Raw genomic sequence first — 12,803 nt, 5'->3', positions numbered from 1 at the left:
TGGTATTGTATTTAAAGGTCACCATTTTTATTAAGTTTCCTCTCCAACGCCTTGAATCTTCTGCTTGTCACTATTTTTGATTCACCTAGTTGGTCAAACTTTGTGTGAATGGCAACCGCACTTCGAATCTACCGGCTGGCATTATATTGACACTTAACATTTTTTCACTTCAGACTTGAGTTAAATCTATTCATGGAGAAAACTAAACAGAGTGGTGTAGGGTGTTATATAACTTAGAACTGAATGAATATTCAGCGAAACACCTTTGTAGATATGATTGGAATTTTCCAGCACCGTCGGACCATTACACATTTCCGCCACAAGTCACATGAACCATTTCGATTGTTAATTGGGAAAATTGAAAATTCACAACAAACTAGAAGAAGCGTCATCACAATTCAATCACATCATGAAATTATCGGGTGCGAAAGAAGAAAACAAGAAACGTGACTATTGTATCGCAACCGTTTCAACGAGAGACAAGATAGAGGCAACGCCAATATCGTCGTCTACGTCCAACGCCACCGCCACACATTCATCATATCGATTATTCAGAGCTTATGTTATTTTTGGATTAATGAAGAATTCCATAGCCAAAAGCAGAACACTAACTGGCAAGTGTCACCTTGAAATTTCATTGGAAAAACAAATATAAATCAATAGATTTGTTTGTTAAAATACAGGCTGACTGATGACTACCAAAATTTTGTAGTAAGTCATTCAAGAGGTTATTTAGAGGTGAGATTAGGAGTAATAACCAGTAAAATGTGAGCTAATATTTATACTCCCCGAAAAACTGAATCATTTCTCTTTTCCGGAGAATAAAATATGATGACATTTTGTGGAGAGCGAGAACTTTGAACTTTCGCCCGGTGGGTGTGTATTTCAATGTGACACGTGTTAGATTGACATCACACCAATGGTGTGCACGGGCATCCACTGGTGGCTGCTGTAAAATACTCTTACTTTTATTAATTCAACAAAACTCAGACGTTTAAGTATTTTGTGTAATTATTATTTAATAAATAATTTTATCCACGATTTTAGATTAAAACTGTATTTTCACAATTTAAAAACAATTTAGAAAAACCATGAAAACGACAAATGTTAAATTCTCTTATATTCTCTTAAATTCTGTCTTGCTCACCATTGCATCACACACACATTACTCATAAATGATTGCATTTGCTCGCTCTCTTTGCCCGGGCCATATGAGTGAGAGAATGACAGTTGCTAAAGCCTTTAGTAAAGGAATCATGAAATCAAAAAAAAAAAAAACCAAATTTGTGAGAGCTTAGTTATGTTTTCAAGAGAAGAGCACAGAGTGTCAAACTCGAGTGTTTCATTAACACAATTTTAAACAGTTAGGGTTAGTAGCTCTTGTTTCTTTTTATATTTTTGTTGTTGCATTTTCGATTTGAATCATGTGTATATCACATACAACAACAAAAACGGCACCAGACAAGGTGTGACGTCACCATGACAAGCCCCAAAATTGCCAACCAATGAGAATGATTGTTTAGAATGACTGACCTCCAAAGAGCTGCTGCTGGTTGTGTTTCACACAAAATAATGTATACATCGTGCCTGAGAGAACAGAGTGGTGTTTTTTCGAATAATGAGAAGGTTTTTGTTTTATTATGAGGGTTGCGGGTTGTTGTACTTTACGATGAATAACACAACAGTGGCACAAGTCCAAAATAACCTCGTCGTATGTATGTTTTTAGGCTCTTCAATCGATATATGGTGCACAAACCTTCTTATGGTGGTATGCAGCCATTTGTGATATGCCTTAATTCAGCTTTATTGTGGTTCACTGAACAATTGAATCATGTGTTTGAATGGAAATGGTAGGAGCGCAACAGAAGCGAAAGAAGAAGCAGCTGCTCGCTTTGGTTTGTTTGACCGGCCCTCATTTGTTTTACAAATTGCTGCTGCTGCTGCGTTCAAATGTACCTGAATTACTAAGTAAAATCACGCGATATTACGTTTATTGGAATGTAAGCGTTAACTAGCTTTTTACGTCTTGGTATTTTGTGTTTTGTAAAAAAAAATACAAAGAGAATTGTGTTGTCTTGACTGTACTCTGGTTTGGAAAAACATTGAAGATCATTAATTTATTTTTTGCATTTGGAAAGTAAAACTGCAGCAGATTTGAAACGTGATTTTATTAGTTCCGGCCTACACTAGAGTAATTTCAATGAAATTTTGCATTTTTTTGGGAAAAACACATAATTTTAAGAAACTACTGTACACACTTTCATGCGTTCTGCAATTATTTTTGTTACAACCCAGCAAAAAGTTTGCATCCGCGTTGCCGTTGGAGTAAATCTATTCCTATGCTTTCCAATTATGAATTTTACAAGAGATCGCGCAGCTAGCATGCACTCCATTTTCGATCCAAATCACGGCTTGAGATGCAGTGCTTTGGATTGAATTTATATGCATTCTTCGGATTGCAGTCATGCAGTAATCAGTCTAAAGATGCAAGCCAATGCGAATTATCCCAAAATAAATAAAATGAATTTATTATTTGTGTAAAACAAGAACACAAAGAACTTTATTATATAAACACAAATTAAAAGAAAGTTTCCATTAAATTCAATCACACTTGAGCTTACTCCCTCCGTTCTCGATTTAATCCAAGCGCATTTGATTTTCTTTCGTCATCCTAAAGTTCTTTATGTTGCCTTCCCATCACTAGTTCAGCTTTCGATATGGACTCCAACTCCACTCCATTAAAAAATTCCGTCTCGTGAATTACCGCAAAAATGTTCGCAACTTAAATTGTTATTCCTTTATTTTATAACAAATTCTTCAAAATGTATACACTCTTGTTTATCTTTTGAAGAAATATGTAGGGATCAACCAACTGTTTTTTTCTGTAGGGATCTCTACAGCAACTGCTTATAAAATGTTTCGAACGGAGTGCATTTTTCATAACTCTGTTGGACTACATCGAAAGATGTTTTGAAATCATAACTCCAATTGCACTACTTCCAAAAGTTTTTGCTGGGAATATTCGTTTTATTTTACATTTTCTTTTAGTTTCATGTCAAAATTTCGGTGAAATTACTCTTAGTGTGGACCGAGACTTACGTCTGTTCGATAGCCCAAACGTTTGTATGAACTTTTACAAAATACTGTTCGATAGCAAACTTGTTCAGTAAACGATTAATGAGAAGTAGTTGCAAGGCTTGCAACAAATTTTTACATGCAAAGTTATCGAACAGACAGGGAAGTCAGTTTTATTAGATACCTAAACAATTTCAATTATTTTGTTGCAAAAGTTTTGCGAGATTGAAGAAATCACACATCGGAAAATGTGAGGAATTATTTGAAAAAAAGTGTCAATAGAATGACAGATGGTACCTAGTTGCGAAGTGCGGTTGCCGTTCAAGCAAAGCATTGACAAAATATGTGACTCAAAAATAGTGGCCAGGGGCTCAATTCTTGTTCTATGAAAATTTGAAATGAAAAGTTTTATAAAGGAAATAAATGTCAAATGAAAAATTTTATAAGGCAAATATTTTTCACTTCAAATTTTCATAGAACGAGAATCCAGCCCCAGGAGAAGATTTAAGGCGTTGGAGAGGAGACTTAATAAAAATGGTGACCTTTAAATACAATACCATGAATCCTTTAAAAGTATTTAGAGTCGGGGTACATGAGTAGAGTGAGGAATCTACAAGATGTAGAAGGTGCATATTGGCCCTAGAATCAAAGTGGAACTATTCAGCATGCTTCTCAGGTTCAGGAAACATAAATACAGTCGACTCCACTTTACTAAAACGACAAAAACTACAATCTGTATCAGTAGAACTTTTCCACCATTAAAGTTTATGAAATAAGTATTCTCTCGCATCTACCATCTTTGGAGTCAACCATTCGGTGGTTTAAAATCCACATTGATCTTCTTTTTCAACACCATTGGCTTACTGCAACAAAAATGGACCAGTTTCTGTTTTTATTTGATGCTTTGTCTATTCATCAACACATTTCTGTTTTCATCTTCTGCATTGGTGATCATTTATTTGTTCTAATTCGACAAAATGCCGGAGGAAAATACTTAAAATACTCATAAATTTATTTTCTAGGAAACCCCGACCATGTTCTTTAATTTGCATCAATATTAACCTGACGCAATTCAATTTATTGAAATAATTTGAACAATGCATTCTTTTAATTGGTTTCTTTATGTTGTTTCTGTTCTGTACAATCGAATCACGATTCGTCATTCACTTTTCTTCTAATGAGTTTGTGAAATTGTAAATATTTGTGTGTTCGTTCACTCAACAATTTGTACAAATCCACCTACTTCTTGTACTCGAATTCGTAAAATTTGTGAGTAAACGAACGATAGAAGATATATCGATTTATTGAAAAATAGTCTTTTATTTCAGTAAAGCGGAGTGATTTCAATGACAAGTGCATTAATTGACTTTAATGGCATTTCAGTTATCCGATATTTGCAGTTATGCGGAGTTCCACTAATGCGGAGTAAATCGTGAGAAAATGGCCTAAAAATCTAACTGTGCTGGAACTCGATTTCATTTATCCGATATTTTCCAGTAAAGCGAATTACAGTAAAGCGGAGTCGACTCTATGTATGTGTTATTGGTCGATATTGAAAAAATGTATCGCGACAAATATGGGTAGCCAACGAAGATAGGAAGTAATGTACTGACGATTTAATGCAAATCAAGATAATAAAACTGTTGTATTGAATACTGTGAGATATGAAACGGCATCGGATCCGTATTTAGTAGTAAATTGTCTGCAAAATATTGAAGATGTTATGGAAGGGACCTTTAAATATAATATGGTGACCTTTAAATACAATACCATGAATCCTTTAAAAGTATTTAGAGTCGGGGTACATGAGTAGAGTGAGGAATCTACAATATGTAGAAGGTGCATACTGGCCCTAGAATCAAAGTGGAACTATTCAGCATGCTTCTCAGATTCAGAAAACATAAGTATGTGTTATTGGTCGATATTGAAAAAATGTATCGCGACAAGTATGGGTAGCAACGAAGATAGGAAGTAATATATTGGCGATTTAATGCAAATCAAGATATTAAAACTGTTGCATTGAATACTGTGAGATATGAAACGGCATCGGATCCGTATTTAGTAGTAAACGGTCTGCAAAATAAAGAAGATATTACGGAAGGGAGCTTTAAATATAATATGGTGACCTTTAAATACAATACCATGAATCCTTTAAAAGTATTTAGTGTCGGGGTACATGAGTAGAGTGGGGAATCTACAAGATCAAAGTGGAACTATTCAGCATGCTTCTCAGATTCAGGAAACATAAGTATGTGTTATTGGTCGATATTGAAGAAATGTATCGCGATAAATATGGGTAGCCAACGAAGATAGGAAGTAATGTATTGGCGATTTAATGCAAATCAAGATATTAAAACTGTTGTATTGAATACTGTGATATATGAAACGGCATCGTATTCGTATTTAGTAGTAAACTGTCTGCAAAATATAGAAGATATTATGGTGACTGTGACTCACTGGTGATAAGAGGTGACTTCTATATGGATGATCTAATGACTGGTAAAGATTCTCTTCAGCAGGGCATAAAAATGAGAAAAAATGCCGAAAGTCATGCAATTAAGGAAGTAGTGTACAGATAATGATCAGATTTTAGAAGACTCAAAAATAGTGGCAAGGCTTATTTTTCTAACATCATGTCACGTGTTTGACTACTATTGAAAGAGTGCAGATTCACTCTATCAGATATTGGCAAGTCAGTTGTTGAGAAATTATTTAAAAAAAAGTGTGAATAGAATGGCAGATGGTAGTTGCGAAGTGCGGTTGCCGTTCAAGCAAAGCATTAACCAAATATGTGACTCAAAAATAGTGGCCAGGAGAAGATTCAAGGCGTTGGAGAGGAAACATAATAAAAATGGTGACCTTTAAATACAATACCATGAATCTTTTAAAAGTATTTAGAGTCGGGGTACATGAGTAGAGCGAGGAATCTACAAGATGTAGAAGGTCATACTGGCCCTAGAATCAAAGTGGAACTATTCAGCATGCTTCTCAGATTCAAGAAACATAAGTATGTATTATTGGTCGATATTGAAAAAATGTATCCCGACAAATATGGGTAGCCAACGAAGATAGGAAGTATGGTGATTTAATGCAAATCAAGATATTAAAACTGTTGTATTGAATACTGTGAGATATGAAACGGCATCGGATCCGTATTTAGTAGTAAACTGTCTGCAAAATATAGAAGATATTATGGAAGGGACATATCCGTGAGTATCACTGGTGATAAGGGGTGACTTCTATATTGATGATCTAATTACTGGTAAAGATTCTCTTCAGCAGGGCATAAAAATGAGAAAAAATACCGAAAGTATATCGCTCAAATTTGTCATGCAATTAAGGAAATAGTGTACAGATAATGATCAGATTTTAGAAGGCAAGGCTTATTTTTCTAACATCATGTCACGTGTTTGACTACTATTGAAAGAGTGCAGATTCACTCTATCAGATATTGGCAAGTCAGTTGTATGACATTATAGGGAGAATGTCTCCGTAATCAGTTATTGCTTATCAGTTAATGAATAATGATAATATGTTCACCAAATACCTGTCCGTTATCTGAGCAAAAATTTCCTATGGTCAAATTACAATCTAATCATCTAATTAATTTTGTCTGGAAATTTTTACAACTATTTACATTTTCTTTATAACTTTTCACCACCTTTATGCGCACTATGAACATTATAGATAAGAGGTTTTACACATATGAATGTGTAAATGTAATTTATACATTTCTATCTAAGCAAAGTAACGTTTTGAGTCAAGTTCATAGAAATAAATGCCTTTAAATTATAATTTTCAAGGTATACCTCTAAATTCTTTAAGAGGCCAAAAAGGTTTTTTTATCTCTCCGATTTAAGTAAAGCACGCCATTAATCTTGCCAATTATGTACATAGAATATAGTCACTTTTGCATCAAACAGGCATTAATAATATCCGTAGAATATCTGTCAAATATATGAAGTATTTGCCCTAAATACTTGTTTTAAGTGCAAGTGTAAATCGGACCTTATATAGAAGCTAACCACAGCGCCCGGTCTTTAAAAATACCGTTTCTTTATTTCTCTCGAAATCCAATAAATTAATTTCCTAAAATAGCGGAGTAAAATGAAATTGAACCTTTATATTTGTCACTATTTTCGGAATTTATGACTTTCAAATCGGTCAAAAGTCGTCTGTCTCTGCACATTTCGTTTTCTAAACTTTGCCATTTCAAAGTCAAAAGCTATTTAGCCGTAGGTGATTATTTTGATGATTATATTTTGGCTCGACCTTCATTCCACACACACTGGGGACAGCTTGGCATTGTTTTTTTTTCTAAACATTCATCATTTTTTTGTACTTAATTTTTTGCTTGCTCGTCTTATTTGATTGGGGGGCTCGTCCAGCAAGCAGTCAGTCATGTCATCGTCTGGCTATAATCTGATGTTTATTTTAGTTGTTGTTTTTGTTGCTCTTTTTTGCATTGCACTTTGCTCAGGGCAAAAATTTATATTTCATTGTACCCAAAATATATATAATGGGTACTCTCTGAGTAAAAGAGGGAGTACTCCCCACTTTTGGTGTTGCTATACTTCTCAGATATGGAGGAGTCATGGAGATTGTTGTGAGAGCAAAAACGTTAATAACTGTTTTTTGTTCTGCCTCAGTATTTTGTTTTAATCAAATTTTAAACGGCGAAAATTGACGGAACGCACGTTTCTTTTTATTTAACAATTAAAAGAACAGCAGGAGGGGGAAACGTTACCTATTTATGGAAGTTCCAAGTCATTCACTTAGTATTTTTTGTGATTGTTTGTTTTGGTCGCAGCCGATAAGAACCAACGACAAAAACTCATTAGCTTTTATAAAAAAAAATACCGAAATAACATAATTTGGACTGAAAATGTGATTTCAATCAATTTCCTGACAATTTTTTTTGTGGTGATGGTGGGGTGAACTTTCATAATATTTATCGCACACATGTGTTCACAAACAAATTCCTAAATAGAGATTGTACAGTGGGCTTAGTACAAAAATTAAACGGAAGATTTGTAGGTCAAAAATAATGAGTTCTTGGTTCACTTCTTGAATGTATCGGGTGGTGAACATCACTACTATGAAAAATTTACGATCAGTACTACATTCCCGGATACTAACAAATCGACTACGAGAACGCTTGGAACGCCTACTAGAAGAATTAGACCAAAAATTAATGAAATAAATGTGGAAAGAGTCCAAAGCTTTAAATATCTTGGGGCTATAATCAACGACGAATGGGACATTTCTAAAGAAATAGCCTGCAGGATTAAAATGGCCAGAGATACATTCTTTAAATATAAAAAAGTTTTTACAAGCCATAATGTAAACTTCAAAATAAAATATATGAAAACATATGTATGGTCTGTCCTATTGTATGGCATGGAAACATGGACCTTAAAATCCGTAGATATGAAAAAAACTGGAAGCGTTTGCGATGTGGACATATCGTCGCATCCTAAAGATATCATGGACACAGTTCATATCACATAATGAGGTTCCAAGAAGATTCTATAAAAAAAATAACTGCTGAACAACATAAAGAGACGGAAAACGGCATACTTTGGCCACATTATGCGAAATCCGAAATACAAACTGCTGCAAAGTATTATCCGTGTAAGCATTGAAGGAAGGCCTACTAAAGTGAGGAAACAACTATGTATCAACAACATCCAAGAATGGACCGGCATACGTGATGTTATAAATCTGCTAAGCGAAGCCAGAAACAGAGAGACTTTTGGCTATATTATAAACAATATTTCATAATTTAAGTATGATAATATAAAACTATTGTAATAATATTCTTATATTTGCATTTTGGTCGCCAACATTCGAAAATCGAATAGGCAAATAAAGAAGAAGAGTAGAACTACAGATGCTATATTCACCGTGTTTTATAAACCTAGAAAAGGCATTTGACAGCATCAGATGGAAGAAATTTGGACCGAAGTAAGGAAGAGTGATGCCGATAAAGAGATTCTAATATGAATAAGAAGTTTTTATAAAACCGGCAGGAATTATGTCAGATGAGTAAAGGCCTGGGTACATAAGCTGCCTCGACTGCTTCTGATAAGAGAATAAACAAGAGAAGGGCAACCTAGTTCGAAATTGGCTCGGCCTTCTTTATTATTTTATTTTTGTTATGTCAGAAATGAAGCAGGAAAGCAAGGCAATCATGCGAAGCAGCTTATATACCCAGGCCTTAAGCTATTCAAAATCAAGTGAATTCTGCAATAATAAAACAAGGCGACATATTGAGCCCATACTTGCTCATCACACTTATAGACGACACTCTTAAAGAATGCAAAAGTAAATTTAAACCTTTACATTTAGGTCACTGAAGAATGTACCCAGTCAGGACAACCACAATTGCTGATTATCTTATCTCCTGACAAGCTCTGAGGAATATCTTCAGAAAAATCTGAATACACTTACGGAAGAATTGGACAGAAGAAGCCATTGTCATTTCAAGACAACCACGAAGCCACTCAATAATATTAGATCAAACACAGCTAAAACAAGTTCATGAATTCAAATACCTCGGCGTAATAATTCGCGAAGATGGAAAACTATACAAAAATATCAACCTGAGAATAGCGGTCACCGGAAAACTATACAATGCTGAATAATCGAATTGAGGACCAAAAATTGAGATGGTTTGGTCATATCTTAAGAATGTCAGTTCTTTCATCCTGTGGTTGATTGGACACAAACACAAGAGGTAGGGTACTAGCAATTATACCTTGGAATCGATTATTGACGAAATTTCGTTCCTCCATTTCTAGAAAATCAATTTAGTTCGCCTTGGAGGCAAAATAAAACAGGGACCAGAAATTTATCTGACAGTGGACAACTGTTAATAATCTAGAATCAGTGTTTAGAAATGCTATCGACTCCTCAGTTCCCAAATAAAGAGCTAAAAATATTTCCTTAGGGGAGCTTCCCCTAGGATTGTCGGATTTGTTCGAGAACGGAGGTAAAATGCACAGAACTAATGATCCCTCGCGATTTAAAACTATAAGGAACTTTCATCACATTATATATAATTCGAGGCGCATTTTCGAGCCTTTCCATAATTTCTTGGAGGGTATTAGAGTAGATAACAGAACCTTCGCTGAGGTCAAGGCTGCAGTAGGATTAGGCTCAAGGCACTGTTGTAGCCAGAGGGAAATTTTTTGTACATTTTACTTGCAAAAGTTCACAGTTTTGTGTGTTATATGCAGAGCCGATCGGTCTCCTTTTGAAACGTTCTAAAGCTCCTTTATGGTGATGGTTTGGCAATTGATACCACCAATAGATGGAATCAATCCGATTTTGTTTAAACCAACTGTGTATGTGAGGCTATTGCAACCAGACGCGCCAAAAAATATATTGGTTTAGACAGGATACCAGAGTCTGGAATGATCTAGAATGATAATCAGCGTTTTTTCCCGTTAAATCGATTAAAAAATATCGGCGCGCGCCATCTCCAGTCGAGTTGACGGCGGCGATTTTTAGCCGATTTGAGCCGGCGGCTAAAACCTTAAAAAAAATGGGAAAAGGCGGCGCGCCGCCGACCGAAAATCGACTCGCTTCCACCTCTGTACCAGACATAGCCCCTGAAAATGGCTGCATCAGTTTTATTCGGTTTCCCTTGTATTATATTCAACCACTCACTAAACCTGGGATGCTTTCTAAAGCTGAAAACACATCCAACGTTTGAGTAAAGTTGTGTGTCATTTCTGGTAGGAGAATAAAGAATAATTGAAAACTTGGCAGCACTTTATCTTTTATTCATCTACCAGAAATGACACAAAACTTTACTCAAACGTTGGATGTATTTTCAGCTTACAAGCCTGGACTAAAGCTATGTTGGTACCCCTTTTAAAAAATGGTTCACCATCCAGCGATTGTGGTAGCTATCATCCTATTTCCATGCTGTCAGCATGCGTAAAGCTGTACAGGCCTCGGTACATAAGAAGCCTCGCCGGCTGGCTTTCCTGCTCCGCTTCATTTCTGACATAATAAAAATAAAAGAATAAAGAAGCAAATTAGATTGTCCTTCTTTATTCCTTTATTTTAATTATATCAGAAATGAAGCGGAGCAAGAAAGCCAGTCCGCGAGCCTTCTTATGTACCGCGGCCCTACGCCACGCCTTAAAAAAGGACTGCCAGTTTGGTTTCAGATCTGGGCACTCGACGTCCCCTGTCCTTGCGTTCTTCTCCTCTTTTCTGATCAAGGGGTTTGATCGCTGTTATGGTACAATAGGCGAAGGGCTTGGGTTAATGTTGGCGACCGTATTTCCAGTCAGATTTCTGTTCGAGGTGGAGTTCCCCAGGTCTAACGTAGATATTTAACTAGGTGGGGCCTTAAGCTGAAGGTAGGCAACAGGCATCGTGTTTAGAAGCAAAATTCGGGTCGTATATCCCAATTTTGGATATTTCTACCCGATCTTAAAAATATGTGGTTAAATTACACTATGCAACACTGAAAATGCAAACAACTTCTAGTATGCATTTTTTGAAAGTACGTATTTAGGCTACAAAAACCCTAGTAGGGTTTTGTCCTGTCAGATCCAGTTCGGATTTTATGGCCTCATCTAAACCGGGCTAAATCTACACTTTTTTGCATTTATCAGGCCTTTATCTCAGAAACGAATAGGAATTTGGCCTTGCTGTCTTCAGCAATATTGTAGTAACTCCATCTAGGGCATCAAAATCTATAAAATATAGAAAATTTTACATAATTGCTGAAATTCTGGTCAGTATCGGCTAAACTATTGGGAGTTGAACCAAGAAACCTTTTGCAAACATCTTCCAAATAAAGTTCTCAACAATTCTTTAGAACATTCTGAAACTCCAAAATGCTGACTTCATGTTGTTTCAGCGGTATTTTGCATCATATCTTTTACAACACGTATTTCAAACACAGTTCACACCAACAGTTTATTCTCGCATTTCGGATTTCACTACATTATTGACATTTTTATTAAATCGTCGTTGAAAAATGTACTGAAAACAACGGAATAGAGGCATTTTACAACAATGACATGTTCTGAAGGTTTGTATATTACATTCCAGGGAATATGTTTCCAAAAGAAAATATTCAGAAGAAATTAACGGTTTTGGAGATACGGTGCGAAATGTATGAAAATTGTGGAATTTTTGCATATATTTTGAAATTTGAGGCAATAAATGTAGTTTTTCGAGTTCATTATTTTTCCAAATATTTTATTCTTGTCCTTATCCACAAATTTGCTTCAGAGGTCAGAAGAAGATTCGCATTGGTTTAAGAGATATAGCCCCGAATTTCTTTAAAAACTCAATATTTGACCATGTTTAGATGGGGCCATAAAATCCGAGCTGGATCTGACACAACAAACCCCAAGTAGGGTTTCTTGTCGTTTGGGTCTGTACTTTCAAAAAATCCTCAGTTCGAATTGTTTGCACAAGATCGCCTTAAAAATGTTGCACAGTGTTATTCGAGTCAAAGATAAAATCAGGTACTTGGGAGTAGGGTTTTGCAAAAATTTTGAGTTGATATCCTTAAAAGAGCCAAAAGAGTTTATTCTGCCTACCAACGTGTTCTTCGGCATAATGGTGGTCACTCTAAAGGTAGAATTAGACGTGACATAGCCATAACGCCATAACCATAGAAAACCAAAACCCAATTGGTTTCTTATGGCTATGGTATTATTTTAAGTTACTACTACTCGAATACATAGATTTCC

General features: G+C 35.5%; 1 protein-coding gene across 3 annotated transcripts in view; it reads right to left on the bottom strand.

Moving 5' to 3' along the window:
- nebu (solute carrier family 2 member nebulosa) overlaps positions 1–12,803 on the bottom strand; it is a 140,340-nt gene that overhangs the window by 49,368 nt on the left and 78,169 nt on the right. The gene's annotated exons all lie outside the window — the stretch shown is intronic.

This window comes from Musca autumnalis, unplaced genomic scaffold (assembly GCF_047663935.1).
Source record: "Musca autumnalis isolate F117 unplaced genomic scaffold, ASM4766393v1 scaffold_4, whole genome shotgun sequence".
Lineage (NCBI taxonomy): Eukaryota > Metazoa > Arthropoda > Insecta > Diptera > Muscidae > Musca > Musca autumnalis.
This window is presented reverse-complemented; position numbering and strand designations above follow the sequence as displayed.